The sequence below is a fragment of the Falco punctatus genome, assembly GCF_963210335.1.
Source record: "Falco punctatus genome assembly, chromosome: 4".
Lineage (NCBI taxonomy): Eukaryota > Metazoa > Chordata > Aves > Falconiformes > Falconidae > Falco > Falco punctatus.
Window position 1 is genome coordinate 80,321,955 of NC_137583.1, and position 23,138 is coordinate 80,345,092.

General features: G+C 40.7%; 1 long non-coding RNA gene across 16 annotated transcripts in view; it reads left to right on the top strand.

Annotated features, from left to right (window-relative positions):
* The first annotated feature begins 13,004 nt into the window (after positions 1–13,004).
* The window catches only part of LOC308062110, a 30,925-nt gene continuing 20,791 nt past the window's right edge, over positions 13,005–23,138 (top strand). For 9 of the 16 annotated variants that reach the window (XR_013927476.1, XR_013927477.1, XR_013927478.1 and 6 more), the window contains exons 1-3: positions 13,147–13,812; positions 15,039–15,122; positions 17,625–20,392. This is a non-coding gene — a long non-coding RNA (uncharacterized lncRNA). The other 7 variants (XR_013927472.1, XR_013927473.1, XR_013927485.1 and 4 more) reach the window with 7 other exon arrangements.

Sequence of the window (23,138 nt, forward strand, 5' to 3'; positions counted from 1 at the left end):
GATATATTTTTAAGGAATTTGTCTTTGCAAGACTGTGGTCTTAGTTTGAATACACATGGAACACAAAAAACAACCTATTCCATTAAAGTCAGCAAAGTTTTACATGAAACTACACGTTTGTATATGTCTGACACTATAATTCAATAGCAAAAAATCAAAGCAAGCAATTCAATAACAGAAGGATTCATAGATACACATTCCTATATTTTTTTTTTAAACTCTTCTATTGCATCCCTATGACATTTTTTGAGGGAACAAATCCTGGGATGTATTCCTTCAGAGGACTGACAGTACATCATCTCTTTGAGTGCCAAAAAGTTCTGAAATACCACGCTTATGCTATGGTCTGACAATAACGCAAATAGCAGGAAACTTCATAAGTAATTGACAAAACATTTGGTACAGATTCTCCAGAGGAAGGAGAAAGAGGATGACCTGCCCTCCCTAGATGTGTCATCATAATTCATACCTGAAAATGTAGCTGAAACCACAAAGCAGGACACTGCATAACTTTTTCAATTTTTTGTACCGCTAGGCTTGCTGTGGTTATGACGTGATCTACCATGAGTACTCTAAGTATTTTTGATGCCAAAAATCAGTGACATGGGTTTGCCATAACTACGACACTGCCTAACAACACACTGTGTAAAAAAAAAACAAACCTAAAATCTTTTTCAGATTTCAATTTTTTTCATGCTTTACTTCTGTTGACTAACCCTCCACTCTTCCGTTAATGAGGAACTGCCACCCTCTCTTCTCTGTGCTACTCATTATCATCTTGGCTGCCCCTGTTTCCGTGATGGCTCAGGGTTTCCTGGGAGTGATGGGATTTGTCTCAGGTCTCTGAGCATGGCAAGGGGAGGGGTCGGTTTATGCTTGCTGGAGCGCACTTGTTCCTAATGATCATGCCAGGTCCTTAAGCTGTTTCTTTGCAATTGGGAAAGAAACACTCTGCAGAGTCCAAATTCCTTCCCAGGTGGCTTCAAACAACCTGTCTGTATGAAACATTGCAAGTTTGTGGGTTTCAGACTCAGTCCCACTACCTCCAGCATCAGGCAGACTTAATTGTGAAGCAAAAATTGGGTTTGTAGGTCTACAGGTCTATGTTTGGAAAGTACAAATTTGGAAAAAAGTTACAACAAGGCAAACAGAAAACACAACTCCAGCTGTCCAGTTGCTTAATTAATTTCTCATGAAAGTCCCCAGGGCTTTTACCCCTGTCCACTTTCCCTGCTTCCTACAGGCCTGGATTCCTGTTTCTTGTCCAAAGAAACAGGCAATGTTAATGAATTACGTTTCACATCTACATTGTCTTTTCAAGACACGAATGTGCTTGGTGGCTCAGTCTTGGACTGAGATCAGCTGGTTATACAGAGGTGACTTCCCAGCTCTGTCACAGCTCATCAGGCAGGCAGCCAGCTGTTTCTCCCACAGTTTGGATTTTCACCCTTTTTGTAGGGCGGCTTGCACCCTCATTTTAAATATGTATAGAGCAACAGTTATAAATAAATTCTGTGACCATTTTGATTTCTTTTATATATATATATATATATATAGTTTTCTATAGAAATAGCATTTGATGCTTCACTAATACAGATGGCAACTTTAGCAACAAGCTGTTCTTCCACAGCAACATAACATGAGCTTATGCCCTTGGTGTTCCTGGTGTCCAATATGACAACAGTCCTTCTTTTACATTTTCTGTTACAAGTAATCAAGTTTTCAGCTGCATTTACAAGAGCTTTTCCATGTTTCTAGTTGTTTTAACTTCTTTTGTAGTTCTTTGTAGAATACAGTGAACATCTCTCCATGCAGTGCTCTAGAACAGGGCTCCTTCTGTATTTAGAAACGTAAATGTCCTATAGCTCTTCAGCACAGCTCTCAATATTACAAATGCTGGATGAATAGTAAGTTTGGTTTTGGGGATTTTGCTGTTTTGTTTTGTTTTTGTTTTGTTTTGTTTGTTTTGTTTTGGTTTGTTTTTTTTTTTTTGTTTTGTTCGTTTTTTTAAAGCGCTCCCCTTCAGGTACCTGGCTATGAATTTGGGTAATTCAAGTAATAGTTTTGTCTGGATGTTGAACATGTTATTTGTAGTACTTAAATATTTCAAGTTTTGCTTTAAAATTTTCAACCTAAATAGTTTATGCATTCATTTAAGATGTTACTTTTTTAAAAAAATTAAACATATACAATTTTTTAGGTATCTATAAGAGAAATATATTACAGTATAAATATGCATTATATAGCTACATTTTGAATAAGAATGTATATGTATGCATATATTCCCCTCCTCCTTCCAACCATGATCGTAACCATGGATTGCTTTTTACCTTCTTCCTGCCACCCCACTGTATATTGGGTAGATATATACTGACAATATACAGTGATGTTTTCTCAAGAAAATACCTGTGAGATCACTGCTATTCCTTTAGTTCCACTTTAACAACAATTCTAAAACCAGTTGTGTATAGTCATTGCCATTGTGATTACAGCAGAACGTTCTGATTTGCTTATCTTCAGAACAGTTCTTGTAAAATCAGCTGGTTTTCATTAAAATATTTGCAGTGATCAAGTATGAAAATGTGTGGATAGAGAGAAATGTTCACCATTTTTATTTATTTTTCCAGGTTCAGAAAGGAAAAACTAATTTTTCTCTGAAAGAAATTATAGTATACAAATGCTTCTAAAGGAAGGCTGACTTTTATTATGCTATCCACTTGATTTATTATTCATAAAGAACCTTTGAACAGAGACCGGCCAACATATGAGCCAAAATACTGACTTTAAAGAGGTCCTTTGGCTGTAATTCTTACTATCCTGTGAAAGTCAGCAGGGAATATTCCAAGCATGTTAAACTTCACGTTTGAAAGTTAAATCTGATAAAAAGTATACTTACCAAAACATATATTGTAAAATAAAATGAAGCATTTCTTTGATATTTTATGTTCTTACTCTTCTGAGTTATAAAGTAATGCATGCCACTCATTCTGTCCTGTATTTTCAGGTTTTACCTCTTACTAATTCCATTTTTACTTTGGAAAAAAATTTCAGAAAAATATTAGGTGCAATCTAATTTCATTTTAATTTGGCTCACTATAGCGATTGCCAAAGGACGGTAATTAGACTTGCTAAAAAAGAATGCAACATGAAGAGGGGAAAATGGCCTTATGAAAAGATCTCTGAGACAGTAGGAAAGCTGTAATCTTTTCTTAGACCTTGTGGACAATCTTCTGTCCCCCAGGGCAAGACATTTAGTTGTTACTCCAGTCTTCCAAATCTTAAGTAAAGATAATACGCTGCTGTATTTGGGGGATAATGAAATAAGGGAGTACAAACTCTTGGAGCACATTGTAATTGAACAATGTTCTCTTTTGCTGTTGATAGAGAATAATTACACTATCTGAGAGAGACTGATGGTCTATGTACTCAGTTTCTGATTGTTTTATTTATAAGAATTTGGTTTTACAGTGTGCTTGTAAGAAATGGGAAGTTCTGATATCCAGACTTAGTTTGTTTCAAGAGTGCAGAAACCATTCTTACTCTAGATACAAGCTTTTTTGTTTTACCCCTGAACATCTCGCTAAGCAACTAGCAAAGCAGGGGCAAAGGATTTTGCTTCTTCTGAACCTATGTGCTGTTCCTCTTTAGAGCTCAGTCCCTCACCATTGGCACCTCTGGAGAATGCAAATTTTACCCGTGGTAGCCAAATCAGCACCAGGGAGGTGCAGCCTCACAGCTAATGTGATTCCAGGTTCAGCCAGGAATGCAGGCTTTTGTAGTTAATCCTTGCTTCAAGCCAGTCCTTACAGGAATTGAGAAGAGAGTTGTCTTCCTCACTATGTTTTTTCCTATACCTGCTTCTCACAGCAGGAGGTTTTAAATTGCTAAACAGTTTAATAATTACTTTTGGAAAGTGAAAGTGCACATGGTTAGGTAATTTCATTTTGAAAATGTTTTTCCTCTTGTTTCTGAAAAAGGGGGTGGAATTTATGCTTTCTTATAGCTGAAATTAGTTTGTGTAAATGGTTAGGCATTTGATTATTTGAGCATCTGTCTTCAACAGCTGCCTTAAGCAGAAATCAGTGAGGTGAGAGCAGATAGTGGGAAAGAGACTGAAATTGCTACTTGCCACACTAACGAGAAGTCTGGTTGCAGAGGGCAGGAGCTGTTGGACTTAAATGGTGGATGTAATGGGAAAATCAGAGAGATCCATTTCAAAAATGCACATTTTTGCAAGTAGAAATAATTCCAGCTGCAAGTCACAAGTTGTGGAATTCTTTTCCTTCCCTTAGATATAACATTATGGTGGTTAAGAAAATCCCTGATAATGGAAACTAGTTGGAACTTGAATGAGAGTCCTGTGTTTTCCTGCCTTGCAGTAGCCCCCCTTGTGCCTTGCAGTAGTTCCCTGTCCCCAGGATCCTAGCAGGCATATAAGATTGAAGAGAGGTTATCAAAATTCAACGAGCAGAGGAAAAAGGTGATTTCCTGCTATTCTAAAATATTTAAAAATCAGTCTCTTCATATAAGCTTTTCTTTTTAGGGTACACCATGATTTGTGTGTTAGATTGTCCCTTCCAATTCCTCCAGTGCAGGTCACACATCTTTTCTCGTTCTCATGTCCCACCCACCCCTGCAAAATAAATAGGATGGGGAAACTGAGCAGAGCATTTAGGCAGCCTCTCCTCATAAACTAAGCTCAGAGCTCTGTTGCTAATCCAGTTTCTGACACAATTGCCCTCGGCTAGGATTAGAGGTTAGATATGCGGATCAGGAATGTGGCATGGGAGGTAAGGAAATGTAAATGGGTAGCACACTAGATCGAATGGGAGAATACTTTGCTCTGTCAAAGGAATGAAGTAAGAACCTAGCATATTGCTGTTGCTATCCCTCATCAGAAAAACAAAAGTTAAAGTAGGTGATGGCCATAAAATCATGAACATCCTTGGGGGTTAGGGGTGGGAATGGATCCCAAAGGCCTCTTACAGGACTACTATGTTGTTCACTACAAAAAATGCAAGTTAAAAGAGTTTGTTGTACAGCTGTTCAAAAGATTTTTCTTCAGAAGTGGTGAAGGACAGTCCCCCCATGACTGAAAGGATACACTGTCTGCCAACCCAGCATCTGCCTCTTGGCAGAATTCCCAGGACCTTAACCTTCACAAGCTGAAATATCTGAGAGAGAGACAACATTCCCCATTTAGTAAGACAGCAAGTATATTTGAATGATAACTAGTTTCCTTTTACAGTTCATATAACATAGCTATGCTCTACCAAGGGAAAGGAGAGAGTTTCTCGAAATAAAGCAAATGATGCATGAACAATAAGTAAAATATGCCATGTCATTTCTGTCCAAACCTGGGAATGTACCATGCTTTCTTACACAACGTGGCACATTTCTTCCCTCTCCTCTGGAAAAATGGCTAAAATGTGTAAAATATAGAAGCAGCAAAATTAGTGTCCTCAAATCCTTGTCTTTCAAAAGTGCCACAAAAATAAATGGCTTAGCTGAGACTCACTTGGGAAAAGTTTGATGCAGTATCTCTGTCTTATGTAGTAGTGATACTTCTGTAATTTGAAAAGCTATTGTTTGAATCCTACGGTAAGTTGAAACTAACAAAAAATAATATGCAGCCATGAAAAAAATATGTTCATTCTATATGTGTCTGGTTCTTATTCTTTTCTCCATACAGTATAATGATACTACTTTTTTTCCATACAGTACGATAATAATCTGTGAGTAGTGGAGATTTTTTTTAAAGAAAAAATAAACTTTACTGCAGTTATGGTTAAGTTATGGCTACTAATATGTATTTAGCCTACTATATGCAACAAAGGAAGGAAGAAGTCATTAAACCAGAAAGATGTGTGTTAAACAGAAACAAACCGTTTTACTGTCCTGGGAAGCAGATTGGAATTGATTGGAAAATAGATAGTAGGCAGGTGGGAAGTGTATCATTACCTAAAATGCAATTTCATAAGTGTCACACACACAGAGCTATCCTACAATACTTCAGCTAGCTCATAGATTGTCCTGAAATGAGTGTCTACCTACCAGCCCAATATATCTCCCAAGTAGCAAAGTTCTCTTGCACTCATGTCTTTCGCAAATGCTTGCAGCCTGTAACAAATAATAGTGTAGTGAAAGAAACTACTAATGACTGCAAAACCATGATAACCCATAATATAAAGCTCCTTAGAATTTGTTACGAAGATCTTTTTTTTTTTGGTAAAAAGAAGAATTACCAATAACAGAGACTCTCATCAACCATAAAACCTCTAAGAGCAGTAGATCACATTTGCAGATAGATCATTCTAGCACAAAGGAACATCTAAATGATGCTGATAAAACAAGGATCATCAGATACTTGGAAAACTACATTTACAAAGAGCAATTGAACAGAAAAAAATCCTGGGACCCTGTTGTTTTGCACATGAAAAACACTTGAATTTTGCAACTGTAAATTGATTTAAGGAATGGGGAGGGGGATCACATGAATCACTGCTATATCCTTATAATCGTTGCTTTAAATATCCTGCAATTATAAGGAAAAAAAAATCTTACTTTCTGATTGAATTGTGTCCAAAGGTCCCATTGGTAAAAGGGGTGTGGGGGGGTGGGGGGTCCTGCTGCTTATCTTTGGTACCCTTACATGGCCTGAACACCCGCAGAGCTGAGGACTAACATGAATCCTCCAGATCATGTTAGTGATCCTGGACTGATACAGTTTTTGCATTTAGGGGAGTCTCCAGTCCACAATGTTTAGCATATAGTGAGAACACCATACCATACGTAAGGGTATTTATCTGTCCATTCGTAAGGCTGCTCTGGCATGGTTAAATGCCATCTTTAGACTGGAAGATGCAAATTGCAGTTGTTTGCATGGTTGGTTTCTTTAAAGAGATCATATGTGACAGACTTTCTGCTGGAGTATCAATCTTGCCACAAATTTCTTTGATAGTGTTGTCTCTGAGGCTCTGAGACTTAGTCTCAGAAAGACAAAAATCTAGTCAAACAGCTAGAGTTGTCCAGATGGCTGCTTCTTTATTGATGACCCACCTCTTGTAGCACAACTCCTTTGCTGTTTTATTGGGGGGAAAAAAGATCAGAAATCCCTGTTTTGTTTTCTGTATGATTCTCCTTTAATAGTTCTTTTCTTTATTCTGGAAATTAATATCAAAGAGGGAATCTGAAAGACATTATATAACAGAAGGTTTTTCTCCACAGATGCAGAGGCAGGAGGGAGGGGAGTGCAAGCATCGTGTCCAAATAATGATAAATACTGTGATTTCCAAATGCACTGAAGTGAAGGAAGAATGCGTGTGTCATCTGCAGATGTTTTACAACTGATTTGATGTTAATTGACATCCATGATAGGTAACTCTTTTCTAATCTCTTTCAAAGTGGAACAAATCTCCTAGCTCACCAAGCATTGCTAGCATTTAAATATTTGCCTGATGTTTTTTCTCTTCTTTTGGCCTCCAAGCATCTTTCTAAATTTCTGTTGAATGGGGGCTGTCTTCCACAGGACATAATAGTAGTGAAAACCAGCGTTCAGCACAGCAGTTCATTAGCAAGAAATGTTAATGGGAGCGGTCAGACATGTTAGCTGCTTCAGTATAAATCAAAAGAATTTCAGCCAAATGCTCGCTGTGGCCTCTTCAACAAGATCAGCCAAAGTGTCTGTGTTAGACACAAACTTCTCCACTTACTGAGGGGGATTTAACTGGACTTTTTAACTTAAAGAAAGAGAGATGTCCTCCAAAAAACACAGGGTGTTTTTTCCTCAATGCTATTGCAAGTGTCAGATTGTATTTTCTGCATTAACATGGACAATTCTGTTCCCTCTTTTTCCAGAGTGACTCAGCTGAAATTCTCCTGCAGTTCTGCTTTGGTGTTGGAGAGGTTATGATTTTTTCTGTACAGACCAGTAACGTTCTTACCTGAATTACAAAATTTATGGAAGTGTGGACAGCATGCAGCTAAAGTAATCTATAAAATTCCTTTGGTGGTTTTTTTTTTTTCCCCCCTGGAATTTTCAGAAAAAAACTCTGATGTCCAAGAGGTTTAAAATCTCTTTTCCTTTAGGAATACAAGCCTATAGAAACATTCATGTTGTTGTGTGCTATTAATGTAAAACTTGTAGCATAACAAAAATGTTTTTCCTATTCGTGTTTAGTTTTTCCAGTGCTATTGAAATAATTACCGAATTATTTACCTAAAAATATTTCACATATTCATATGCCTAAACATTAAGAGTTTTGTGATATATCTGTGATACATCAATAAAAATACATCCCTTTCCTACAAGTGAATATGTCCTTAAGAAACTGCATGGTGAAATGCAAAATTATGAAATTTCATCATTTTTAACTTATCCTGTCTTGACAGTTACTGTGTGTTTCGCGTGACTATCTTTTTTTTTTTTTTTTTTTTTTTTTTTTCATCTTGGAGGAAGATAGAAGTCCCCTCGACATTCAGGAACTGCTGTTGCACCAACTGCCTGGGCACGTTTGCATTCATTACCTTTTTGCTGTGTAATAATAATAATGGAAGAGGGAAAAGGATGGGAAAAGAGCTGGTCCGTGTAATTTCTTTCTCAAAGCCAAGTATATACTGCCCTCTTGTGGAAGCTGTACGTAATTACCAGCACGGTAAAAATGTCCTGGATTTTCTGACCGTTTTATTTCATTCCGCTGAATATTACTGAGAGATTCAGTAGCAGTTTTTTTCCAGTTCTGCGCTATAAATACCAATATTTCCTATTAATGCACTCCTTTTTTTTTCTTTTCTTTTTTTTTTTTTTTCCTTTGATGGCCATTATCCATTGCTGACATGGCTGTGCATGCTGCTTTTGGAATTAGATCTGTGCTGTTTTGCAAAAACCCATGCATTTATTGCCTTTTCTTCTCTTAAGGTGACACTGAAATACATCTGTAGTTTGTTCTGTTTCACTCAATCTCAGTAAGAAAATATGTGATTTAAGAAAAGGAAGGAAAACTTGGGTATTTGTCTGCATGATGTTTGTATATAGGGGGGGTGTTGTGCAAATTACAGACTCTCAAATCTTTTCTCATGTACTGTGAATCTGAGTGCTGAGTGAAAATTTTAGAGTAACATTGCAAAATATATCACCTTCCGGTCAAAGAACAGAGGTGGTGCCAGTCACAGAGCCATCCTCACCGAGTCCCTGGGAAGCAAAGAGCTCCACAAGCAGGAGAACTTCAGATGCCTGGATTCTTGAGGATGTCTTCTGGGTGAGATGCTCTGCTTTCCTAAGAATATATGTGTTTGAGTTTACATGGCAGTTGTTCTGTCATTAGGAGCACCTCTCTACCTTGCCATCCATTTTCATTAAAAGACAGAAGTATTTGAGGCTGTTGTCCTTCTGTCAGATGTGGTCAAAAACGTTATTTTTGCTTGAGGGATAGAGAGGCAGAGCAATTTTATTACCTTATTTACCTGGAAAAGATAATTTAGCTCTGGTTGTGCATGAACATTCCCTACATCTTACATATTTTACAGCATATTTTATCCAGCAGGATCCTAAAGGAATATACAGGCTACAGATGAAACGTCCCCCTTCTGGCTCATGGTGAGATTTTTTACTGCAAATTTGATATTCAGTCTGTTTCTGGAAAAGCTACTGGAGTTCATTGATATAACACATACACAGCAAAATGTTCAACTGGAGAGAAACACTTCATTCCCCTGACATAAATTCTTGCTGCCACCTCTGCTGAGAAAACAGTTCTCCTCTGTGCAACTACTTATCCCTGTGAGCCCCAATGATTTTGAGGATAAGTTATGTACCTGAGGTTATGTATCTTACAAAAGTACCACCACCATTAAAGCCACACAAGCACTTTCAAGAAGGCCAAATGTACTCTTGCCAAGTAAGCCCTGTTTAGTAAGTTGGGGTAGGAATTAGATGTTTGGTCCATTCTAACCCTTGGAGGAGTACAACCTGTTTTCAAAGGGGAGTAAGTAAGGTCCTAGAGGGATCTTCAGTACAAACTGTACTTCCATGAAGAATTACTGCAATGCCTAATGTGCTATAAAACCAGACTCTAGCTCCCTGCATACCACCTTCTCTGTGTAGCCAAGCCTTGTATTCTTTTGCTTGTAGACAAGATATTCTCCAGTGAAAAAAAGGAGTCTAAAGAATCAAGTCATAATCAGCATGCTTTTGTGAGTCCTGTGAAATAGAGTGAGAGTTACAAAGGAAAAGCAAGTAGATTTTGAGTGTACAATATTTCAGGAGAGATTGGAAGAGGGCATTTTTACGATATTCTATTATGTCTCCTCTTTAGAGAGAGGCTAAGCCAGTGCCAAAGGAATAGTTTTCCAAAGTGCTATTTGTTCACAGGATGGATAGGAGCTGACAAGCTGACCATCAGAACAGCTTCTTTGTCCTTGGAGCTCCAGGTGGTTTAACAGTGTAGAGAAGTTACAAGTTTTTACCAAAATGACTGTTCACTCCTTTTTAGATGTCTTTTCAGCTCTTTCTAGCGTATTTTCAAGGGCTTTCAAAAGAAAAAAAATGAAGCAGTGTACAAGGGGAGGAAGGTGGGGAGGTGAGACTAAGGTAAGACTGGGCATACGCGTGATGTGGAGAGGGTCTCTCTTGCCTTGTTCAGAAATACATCCATCCAGAGAAGGCTCAGAGGTAGAAGCAGTATCAGTACTCATGCTGCATAAATAGGAATCATGGTAGAATCATGGCTATAATCAGATTTTCTAGCAGCAGGATTAATTTGGCTATATTGCATCCTGTGCATTTTCTGAAATAATATTTAAGGATATAAACAGCAGTATTAAAAAGATACTCAAGAGCCTTACTGGATTTTTTTTACTGTAACATTTTATTGTTTATTTGTTTTAGTAAAATACTTGAAAGCTCAGCCTTTTATGACAACAAATATGTATTTATGTAGGTGGCAAATAGCATTGTTGGGATTCATGATTATAATCTGGTTTAATCTGTGTAGAATATAATAGAATAGAGTAGAATACAATGATTTATTACTATTAAAGACTGAGGAGTTATTCTTGTTTACTACTTTTGCTTCTGATTCCAACCAGTTAGCAGAGATACAACTTCAGGGCTGAGCAGAGGGGACTGATGGCCTCATTCAAGCTTTTACCAATGCAGCCCTGTGTGCAGGTGCCTCCCTCAGTGCCAGGGTGGGCAGCTGAGTCATGGTCAGCACGTGGCCCACCAGGACCTACCTCCAGGTCTTTGAGCTATCTCAGCACCTCTGTAATCTCTCTGCAATGTCTGTAAGGATAAATGTATTTTTTAATTATGTACCTTTTCATAATTATCATTAAATTCTTTACACCTTTTGAAATAATCAAGCGAAGTATATTACTAGGTTAGCAAGCAGTGACACTTAATTTTGTCCAGAAAGGAATAGAAACAGGGAAAATCAGCTGCGTGTATTTTCTATTGCCTATCTGGTGGTGGAAAAAAATGCAGACTTCCATATGCAGTATTTATACTGTTACCTTTTCAGGCAAGAAATAAGGGAGAAAATTGCTTCATGTTGCAGAAGTTGGGCTAGAGACTTCTAATGTATTAACTCTCATAGCTATGCTGGGGTTGTTTAATTTGGGGGAGGCTGAGGGGGGACCTTATCACTCCCTTCAGCTACCTGAAAGGAGGCTGTAGGCGATGGGGGTAGGTCTCTTCTCCCAGGTAGCAAGTGACAGGACAAGAGGAAACAGACTCAAGTCATGCCAGGGAGGTTTAGATTGGATATTAGGAAAAATTTCTTCATGGAAAGAGTGGTCAAGTGTTGGCACAGGCTGCCCAAGGACACGGTGGAATCACCATCCCTGGAGGTACTTAAAAAACACAGAGGCATATGGTTTAGTGGTGGACTTGGCAGTCCTGGCTTAACAGGTGGATTTAATGATCTCAAAGGTCTTTTCCAACCTAAACTATTCCATGATTCTGTGTTGACTTGGCTGACATCTGGGGACTATTGGGATGAACTGGAGAATGGCTGTGGCCACCCTGAATTTCTGAGAAAACTACATTGGGACTTCATCCAAAAAGGGAAAAGTATCCACATGCAGGACGCAATGGAGTGATTGTATTTTATTTGTATCATTCCTAGGAGCCAAAAGATGGCTGTGAAATTTTATGGAAACGGAGGCATTCGTTTAGAAAGATTTCACTGTTGCATGTATACCAGATGATTGCGCCCGAGCCGCTTTCCTGCACAGCTTGTCCTCTGCTGAGCTGCTGCAAATTTTAGTTTCTGCAAGAAAGCTGCTCCCTTTATAAAAGTGGGTGTTTTGTTTTGTTTTTTTTTTTACTTCTGCAGGTCAGTTTTCCCCAAAATGTTTAAAAAAGGTATTAAACTTCTGGTCCTCAGTCCTTTCTTCCATTTATTGGCAGAAACTGCTCATTAGCATGCACGATGACACCTGCCCTTCATCAGTAGTGTGACCTGTGCTGTGCTGTGCAGCATCTCCCCAGAAAATCACACTGTATTGGTTTTCTATCTTACGACTTTACCCCCATCTACTTTTTAAAGCTTTTTGACAGGACCGAAGCCTTTCCTCGAAGTTGTCGTGTGCTCAGCCGGACTCTTCACCACGTGTGCGGGCCTGGTTTCAGACGGGCGATCCCTACATCCCGCTGGTTTGCATGCCGGCGTTTTTAAGGGGTGCAGAACCGGCAAAAAGGGCTCCCAGTGCTGGCGCGGTGCCAAGGGCGCCACAGCTGGGCTCTGCCAGAGGTACCGCAGCAGACAGCGCAGCGCTGCTTTCGCAGACAGCGAAACGTGAGCAGGAATAGAACAAGGCAGCTCTGGTCGCTGCGGGGCCGCCCCCCCCCCTCGGCTGTCAGCGCTGCCTCGACTCGGTGCCAGGGGTTTGCCCCGCCTCGCGCCGCCGCCATCTCCGCCGGAACGTGCAGGCGCGGGACGCGGCGCGAGGCGAGCAGCGCGGGGCTCCCCCTACCGGGCGGGGCTCCCCCTACCGGGCGGGGCTCCCCCTACCGGGCGGGGCTCTCCCTACCGGGCGGGGCCGCGGGGCGCCGCGGTTGGTGTGGGAGCAGCGGCTGCTAGCGCGGGAGGTGACGTGCCGTCAGGTGACGATTCGTTGGACAAAACCCTGGTAATCTCGTAAGCCTTGGAACATTTGCTTAATGGCAGGCGCAGTTCGGTTGCTGCCAAAGGTAGCGCCTTCGTTGGGAAGCTGCTGGCTGATACCTTGGCACATTCCCCCCCCCCCCCCCCCCCCCGGCCTCGCTCTCCCAGTGACCTTTTTTCTGTTTTCCTTTCCGCACCTGGCCGTGCGCAGCTCACGCGGTAGCGTTGCCATCCCGCCGCGGCGGGGAGCGTGCCCCGGCCGGCACGGGGGCGGCCCGCAGGGCCGGGGGAGGGCGCAGGCCTCGGGCCGGGCCGTCAGCTGCCTCGGCCTTGTGCTGAAGTGCAGGGCGGGGAAAACGCGGGTGCCGTGCCTCGGCGGGGAGGACGGGCCGGGCTGGGCGGGTCCCTTGCCTGTTCTGCAGAAATAAACAATAACTCAGGATAAGTTATAAAGCAGGTATGTTTAATTCACTGGCGGGCAGCAGGGTCTTTGGAATTATCCATCCTGATGACCGCCGGTGAACTAAACATACCTGCTTTATAACTTATCCTGAGTTACAGAGTTTATTTCTGCAGAACAGTTTGGTGACCCAGATGGGGCTCTGCCTGACTGCAAAGTTGGTTGAGGGGGGGATGTCCTCGGAGGAACTCCCCTGCGCCTCCAGCTGCTGCAGGCGTAGACAAGGACCATCTGCCAGCAGATAAGGTATGTGAATTTAAAATACCTTCAGGGGGGACAGGGGAAGAACTTGTAAGCCTTGTATGGAAGGCTTGTAAGGAAGAACTTGTATGGAGACGTCCCATGCGAGGTGAGGAGTAATATCGCTCACCAAGACCCTGTAAGACATGAGGAGATACCCCACGTGCGGTGAGGGAGCAGTATGGCTCACCCCTTGGTTCTGTTGGGCCCAACAGAAAGAGAACCGCACAGGGTGAGGGAGCACCCAAGACCCTGTAAGGCGCAGGGAAATGGTGGCTTGGGCACTCGTTGCTGGGGTAGCTGGAGCGCTGTATGGGATAGCTATCATTGTATACACCTGTTATAAGTGTTCGGTACCATGCATATTTTATCATCAGTGAAACATGTCTTAATATCGTAAATCCAACACCAGACTGAGCAGTGAAAGCACTTTTGTGTGAGAGTGTGTGATAGCGTGATTGAGACGTGCAATTAAGCATGAAGTGATTTTAGAGTTTTGATCCGCAGTTCTGTTCTCCCGTGAGGGAAATAGCCAGAGATGAACTAAGCGAGAGGCTGTTGTCTAGTGTTATAAATGTAGTCTGTCTTTATTATTGTTTAATGTATGGTGGGGAATCAAACAGGGAATTTAAGACTTAAAATACCAGACACGGGACATGGATTTAGGTGCTTAGGTGTGGAAAGGTTTTATATCACCGCTCCTGTGCTCAGTTGTAGAAAGCTTTTATATCGCCGCATCTGTGCTCGGTATCTGTCTGTCGTCACACCCCACCCAACCCCCCGGCAGGGATCAGGCTAATATAATAACTAATCTGTGTGTGGGAATCGCTGTTACCATATTTATAGGACATTCCTGAGGATTAGTGGAATAAGACTATACACAACTGTGAGAGGCCGTTTGCGTGGAAATTAAGAGGGAGTCTAGAAAATAAGTCTAATAATGGCTGCCAAGTCAAGTAAACTGTCTGGAAGCTAGCCCTTTGCGTTGCTTATTAAAACACTGGAAAAAGATAGGGGGAGGGCATGGAGGCTCAGTGAGTAAAAAGGCATTGATAAAATACTGTAATCAGTGGTGGCCCCTCTATAAATTAGAGGATGAAGAAAAAGTGGCTGATAAATGGTACTTTGAACTATTAATAGCCTTTTGCAGTTAGCATTATTTTTAAGGAGGGACCAAAAATGGGAAGAGTATTCATATGCTGACCTATTCTTTACTCTCTGTAATCACCCAGAGTACCAGAAAGTTTGTGGCATGAGCCCCCCACAGGATCCCATGGTGTTGGCATTAGAAAAGGAAAACCTAAAAGAAGGAAAAGGTAAATTGAAGTGGTGTTGTTCCTCATGTAGTATTGGACAGAGGTGTATGAACCCGGAGAAGATTTGAAAGGCACAGAATAAAATTTTACCCGAATATGATAGGCCACCCCCTCTAACAACACGGGAAAGCTCTGGGGAGTCAGACTCTGATAGCGCCCCTGGGATACCTGTGGCATTCTGTACTCTGGCCAGGAGAGAGTTAAAATCTGAACCTGAACCCAGCCAGGCACCCTTATGGGAAGTGGGATGTGGTTGGGCTGTGGTTGGGGTGGATGGGGGTGCCATGATAATAAGGGTATCCTTTACATTGCTGGATTTAGAGTTCTGGGAAAAAAAGGCAAGGGGCTATAGAACAGAACCTGTAGGGGTGGCAAAACATTTCCAGTACTTAGTCAGGCAACATAACCCTGATTGGAAGGATATTCAATTAATGTTAGATCATGTAACTGAAACAGAGAAACAATTAATATTGAAAAGCGCCGAGGATCTGGCTGTGGACCAACTTAAAGGGTCAGGGGAAGATGTAAAAGATCATTTTCCCCTACAAGACCCCCACTGGGATCCCAAAGGGCTGTGCAAATGCAACCATTGTAACAATATCGAGATTGGGTAGCGAAAGGAATAGGGAGGGCTATCCCCAAAACAATAAATTAGTCAGCATTATATATAGTTAGGCAGGGGCCAAACCAGTCTCCATCAAGAGTTCCTGGAAAAACTTTGGGACACGATGAGGCGATGAACTCCTTTAGATCCTGAATCAGAGGTGGGAATTCAGCAGTTCATCTCGCATTTTGTAGGCCAGTCAGCCAGAGGCGTATGAAAAAAGCTACAGAAACTGGGAACGCCTGAGGGGCGAAACTTAGAAAAACTTCTTGACAAGGCTTGGAAGGTATTTAGTAATAGGGAAGAGGAAGAAAAGAGGAAAGACCATAAAACCATGGGGGAGGACAGAAGAAGGGACGGGAGAGCTTTTATAGCAGCTTTACAACAAGGCGAGGTCCTGACAAAAGAGAAAATAGGGACGACCGTGGAAGGTGGAGACTCTTGGAGACCCCCACTGGGAATGAATCAGTGTGCATGGTGTAAACGAACAGGTGACTGGAAGAGGGATTGTCCTCAAAGGAGACAAGGAGGCAGGAAAATCATGAACACCCCTAGAACCCAGGCCCCTGTTGCAGGAAACTGATGATTGACGGAAAGCTGGGGAGTCTACCCTAGCGGATCCACTGGTTATATTAAAGCTAGGGAAACAGAAACAGGGAGAAGAGTTTTTAGTACATACCAGGGTGATGTTTTCGGTCTTAAACCAGGCTTTAACATTTATTGATAATGATTTTGTAATGGTAAAGGGAGCTACTGGTCAAAATGAAAGGGCGTGTTTCCTCCAGCCCCTGAAATTCAAATTGGGCAAACAATTAGGAATACAGAAATTCCTTTATATGCCAAATTCACCAAAGCCTTTATTGGGACGAGACTTACTGGAAAAACTGGGGGCAGAAATAAAATTTGGAAAGGACAGAATAGAATTTAAGGTGGGGAAAGACCAGCTGATTGAGCTTTTAAGTTTAGCTTTGGTAAGTCCCTCTGAAAAGACAGAAGTACCAAAGGAGGTTCAGGGCCAAGTATTTCCGGGTGTATGGGTCACTGAAATACCCGAATAGCACATTACTCTGGTCTACAATAATGGCTGAACATAGAAAGACACATTGGGGAGCTGAATCCTTGTAAAAACACCTGAGCAAATGCATGGTTGCCCGTAATTTGTATACGACAATCAAACAAGTGACACAACAATGTGACATTTGTTTGCAGAATAACCCAGAAGGTTGAACTAGGGCAAATAGGGAAAGGTAATCTCCCCGGGCAGTGGTGGCAGACTGATTTTTTGGAACCCTTTAGGAAAGGGGGATTTTGATATCTGTTGGTATTAACTGATACCTTTTCAGGATGGCCAGAAGCATTCCCTTGCCGAACAAACAAGTCCAGGGAAGTGACTAAGGCCTTATTACATGAAATTATACCGAGATTTGGGGTTCTAGCAGTAATATCTTCAGATAGAGGCCCTCATTTTGTAGCCAAAGTCACACAGCAAGTTGTAGACTTCTGGGAGTAGATTGGCAATTACACACTCCTTACAGGCCACATGTGAGTGGTCAAGTGGAGAAAACTAACCGCGTTCTTAAATTACAAATTGTAAAGTTGGGTAAGGAAGCTGGATTAACCCAGCCTCAGTCACTACCCCTAGCCTTGTTGCGCATCAGGACCAAACCAAGAACTAAGGAGGGATTGAGCCCCTTTGAAATGTTATATGGGAGACCCTATATGGTCCAAACAGGAACATCAACACAAGTTGTTGCTGAAGTATTTACTGATTATGTAATAAGTTTACAGAAACAACTTAGGAAGTCAAGAAACTGGTCTTGGGAACTCGTGCTCAGGGTCTGGATGGACTAATGCATAAATAAGGCCAGGTGATTATGTATATGTTATATCTCTTTCAGACTCACCTTTGGAACCAAAATGGGATGGACCATTCCAGGTCTTATTGACAACACACACAGCTGTTAAATTACAGGAGCAGTTGTCGTGGATATATCATTCCAGGGTGAAGAAAGCCCCTAAACAACGCTGGGAGTTAATGGAAACTGGACCTTTAAAACTCAGACTCAGACAAAGACATTCTTGAACAAGACAGGTTTAATATAATAATAAAAACTGATGGGGGAGGGAAGTTTAGATTCTTAGACTGATCAATAACGGGTTTGGACTGTTTGGGCTTTTTTGTATCCTCCCTCTTGTCTACAACCAAGATCCTAATAACTGGCCTTGGAATCATGCTCAGAAAAACCACACTGGAATAATGGGAAGTGTAGACCCAAACCCAAAATTAGCTACGGTGATTTTTTTCTGGAAATGAGGTGTACCAAAGAAATCAGTGGGACCGGGATGATGAGGACAGAGTTGCCCGATTGTGGGGGAAACTAGGAGATAAAATAAAAGTAGGATGTCAAATATGTAATAAAGATGATAACATCAAAAATTCGGGAGACACCCTGGTTGATGTCAGAAAGGTAGGTAAAGAATTTACCCTTCTAAGTAAGACCACGTGCTTTAATGCATGAGAGTGTTGGCATAATTTTACCTTAACTGAGCCAGTCTTCATAGTATGCCTAGGGCAGGAATCACCGAGAACGGCTCTGACTTACAAGGTTAAAATAACAATCATGCCAGCCACCTTTCTCCTACCACCACAGTTCCATCGACCCCATTAGTACTTAATCTGAAAATTTTTGAAATTGACCCTATGTGATCAGAAAAACAGGACAGCAGATGTTGTTCAACCCGGAATGGTCTCACAAACGCGTTGAGTTGTTAATACAAACCAATGTCTCTGAAATTCAACCAGCCTGTTCTCCTTCCTTGAAGACATCCTTTGAGGGATGGACAACCTGGTTGAGAAAACAGGTGCCCTTTAAAAGGCGAACACAAAGAGACCTAACTGGTGTGTTGGGAATGAGATTGGGTATTTTAAATGAAATTGACTCATTATAAATGAATATTTAAATTAAATACTAATTAATAAGCTGGCTGCTACAACTAATGATTTGACAGAGTTACAACCGCCTTTGCAGTGTTCCCTGTTAGCTTTAGGAACTAGTCAATGGCTGTTATCAAAAGTGTTACCCAAGTGGGAAAAGGTGAATGCACAAGACCGTGAATTGATAATAGATGCACTTGGTAAGATCCAAGATAACGTTTCTTTAGCCCTTAGTTGCATACAGGCCCAATTATGGATGCCATCAGTGGCTGCCTCAGTTATAAGAGAAGGCAAAGAGGGCACTTTCCCTACCAAAATCTGGAAAGTCGTTTGGGATAGTGCCACTAACTTTGAAAAAGAACTCCAGTCTTGGTGGACTCTAGTAAATTTTACCTATGATCCCATTGCTAATATGGCCATTCATAACGCTTCAGTATATGTAGTCCACCCCATCACTGCATTATTGAACCTCAATGGAACTGTGCTCTGTCCTTTCAAACATAAGAGCATGGGCATGAATGGTGGATGAGAAATGGCAAACTGTAAATTTAGAATCTTGCAGTATGAAAGAACAAAAGGGATTTATTTGCAAAAGTAGTACAATTGATGCTCAAGACATTTGTCTCTATACCGAACAAAGTATCTGTCATTTTGAAATCCATTCAGACACTAACCAAAAGACAGCACTTACATATATTGGGTGCGGTTGTGTGTGTGTTTGAGAGCTGCTTGTAGCTCTGTAACAATAGACAAGATAGTTGTAAACAATAAAAACCATGCTAATTTTTATATTTGTCATTTTGTTAAGATAGTTGGGTGTGACTTTTTGTATTTAGTGCCAATCATATCCCACCAGTTGATACGGTCCAAATATACAATGTTTCACAGATTGATGCCTGTACTTACCAGAATGAATCTTACATTGGTAAAACAATGAGTGAAACATCAAGATTTGATTGAAATCTTGAAGGAAGTCCAAGAAAACGGACAGAAAACCTTGATAGCTTTTCACCATGACACAAAGGAAATTCACAGGGTCTTGAAAAGTGTAAAGAAAGATGCAGAACATAACTGGTGGGATGCGCTTTTTGGATGGTCACCTACTGCTACTGGTATTCTAAATGTGTTGTTTCAACAACCCCATTGTTGTTCTCTTGACATTAGTTCCAGTCAGTTTTGTTTGTCTGCAATATTGTATGTTTGGAATTGGAGAATGTTAAAGCAATTGACATTTTTAACATTTATATTTAGCGCACATGCGAATGCATTAAGAGGTAACTTTCAGGCAAAGTATTGTCTAGTTCCCCTTCAAGAAATAAATCACATATAAGGCAAAGAAATTTGCCTATGATAACAAGACAGGGGGAAATTAATAGAAAGCTTAGAAGTAAATTGATTGAATAATTAAACCTCTCATTATACGCACAAAGAGGAGTTTCACAATGTAGTTTTGTAGATTAAGCAAGGTCTTGGGGCCTGGTCCTGGGGCCCTGATAGGTGGAACTGTTATGCTCTGTGTACTGATAAGAAGAAACTGGTATGCTAACATTAGCGTGTTGGAACAGGAAAACTGGTTCTGTCCTGTTCCGTTATGGAAGAAACTCAAGACACGACTGCGTCTGTGTGAAGGGAGAAGGTGTGAGGTTCAGAGCAAGAGAGACTACTAAGCCTTCATCCTCAACCACCCTCAACAGCCACCACCAGGAGGCAGTGCGCAAGCGCAAATGGGAGGTAACTTATGTAAATAATTTCTTGAAACTAATTATCTTAACCTGACCTATTCTCAGGAATCTATTGAATATGTATGTATGTATACTTTAAATCACACATGCACAAAGGGGTTGGAGCAGCAGGGCTTTTGGAGTTATCCACTCTGATGCCTGCCGGTGAACTAAACATACCCGCTTTATAACTTATCTTGAGTTAGAGACTTTATTTCCACAGATCATGCCAGGGAAACTAATTAAGGTATCATTTTATCCCATCCAAAATACTCATCACCCAGCAACACAGCAATAGGATTTTTCAGGTGTTGCCAAGGTGTTTACATAATGGAAGCCTCAGTATTTCTCAGGTAATGAGGCCCTCTCATAATCAAATGTGAAATATTTGCATTACCCTTGTGTTTAGTTCCATTCTCATTTTCCCCTTTTTTTCCTTCTCAAAACACATAAGCTCACACTTGCTAGAGTCTTTGGAGCTTTGTCTCCATTTTCTTACCTACTGCCAAATACTCTTCTCTCCTCCTGTTTAAATTCAGCATACGTTTCAGCATCAATGCTGCTAGGCATAACTAGCTTGGCGAAGTTTATCTTAGCACTATTTACTGTAATTTGTAAGGGAGATTGGAGACGCTTTGGTTGTTTGACATCTGCTTTGCAGTCAATCAAAAGTAGAGACATAATTTAATTCTGGTGTCCTCTAGAGAAATTCTCTGGAAATGCTCTTGTAAAGTGGGAATAGCTTGGACAATAGAAAGAAGCAGAGGACAGGACAGATGCCGCAGTTGTGTTGTTTCCATCCAAATATGGGCCTTGCTTTTTTTATTATTCATGTGTTCAGTACAGGAGCTCTCATACCCATCTGTTGCTGAGGAAGGAATTGGAAATAGCTGTTATGTTGTTGCAGGAACACCAGGATGAATAAAGAGTAACAAAAACTCTTGTAGTAGTATTACTAACTGTAGGTTCCATATGTGAAAGTAGGGTAGAACTTAATTTTGTAAACAAGGTGTCAAAGTTATTGTTCTGTTTGTGTTTCTCTGTTGGAGGCCCACCATTAACCTTCCTAGGTCTAACCTTTAGTAAAAGGCAGATTTAACTTGCCTACACCTGTTGAAAAATTCATCCTACAGGAAAGCACAGTGACCACCTCAGATCTCACAGCTTGTCCAAGGGAGATCATTCCTTGTTCTTCACTTCATCCTAGTACACGTTAGGCTTTTGAATTGCACCCAGCGTAGTTGTCATGGGGTTTCACTCTTGAGTTGTACGGCATTTAATGTTGATAGTAAAAAGAGATGTTACTTTGCTTGGTAATGATTGTGTTTCCATTTCTGAGAGAGAGACTGATTTGTAAGGTGAGAGCGAGCCGACTATAAACACAGGCAGACCACTGATAATGTCAAGCTTAAAAAGTGAATAATGATCTTTCTGTGACTTCAGCAAATGACCAACTGCTACTTCTGCAGCACCCCAGAAAATGTACACCAGAGTACTGGACACCTGGCTACCTCCTGGGGACTCCTAAGTACACCAGAACTATATAGTGTATAGTATGTAGTTTACAGTATATAGTGTATAGTATATATGCAGTATAACAGAACGCCTAGCATATAACAGAATATGCTTTCCGTTATTCTGCAAGAGCAAAAATGTGGCTGTTACAGTCAAGTCTTCAATGGGGAAACAACTGCCTTTGAAAATGTATTGTCATCCACATGTCCAAGTTCAGGCCTTAGATACTCAAAAACTGTCTTAACATCTTGGGCTTAGGAGTATGTCTTGGCTCACTGGCACTGTGGTCAGATAGTAGGTACCCTGTTTTCAGTCGCTTGTGAATTCATTCATCATTTATTAATAGTATTATTAATACAGTTTCCAGAGCTAGTCCCCTAGCAATGGACATAGGACATACACAGACTAAAACCAGCTTATATTTGGGGAAAGGTTTCTGATAAAACACGTTCTTCCCCCCGGTCTTGTACCAAGACATTGTAACTCACCAGTAGTTTCAGTGTCATAAAATGTATATATGGGTGTGTGTGTGTGTCTTAAGACATATATATATACACACACACACAAGCAGATCAGTTTTAAAACTATAAGTTTTTCAGGAGTCCACAGTTTGTAATAATTAGCACTTGGAAAATTCTGTAAAGTTTTTCACCATTCATGTTTTGATAGGCAAAGACTAATGTTTATACTAAGAGCTCTGGTAAAGACTCATTGCTTTCATTTACACCTCTATTTGATTCATCTTTTTTCTTGGGCCATCACTTTTTTCAGAAGGTATGGTTCCTTGCTCTTAATCTAACATCTTTGATGTCCCACTTTGATTCAAAGAAATGAAAGTTGAATGGTTATGTTTGAAAAGGTGCTATTCCTGTGAAATGATGAAGTCGTTCTGGTTCAGTTTTTTCACTGATAGGTCTCCTTTTGGCTAATTGATCTGATGACATGTAAAAGTGTCTAGAAGACATCACAAAAGTGACAGAAAAAATGGACCCCCAATTTGTTTCAGTTTTCTGGTAAACTTTTCTGAAGTTTCTCCTTTCTTCTTTTTAGAGCTGTAAACATAAGAAGGTTGTATTAAATTGCTTTTTACTTCGGACTACAGGGGGCTTTAACGGAAAAGGGAAAAATGTTTGAAACTGTTGAGTCTTTGTTCGTTTTCTAAGGCAAGAACATTAGGAGTCTGCACAATGGATTTTAATAACTGCACTTATTACCTTCACAGCAGTAAAAAAGGTGAGGGT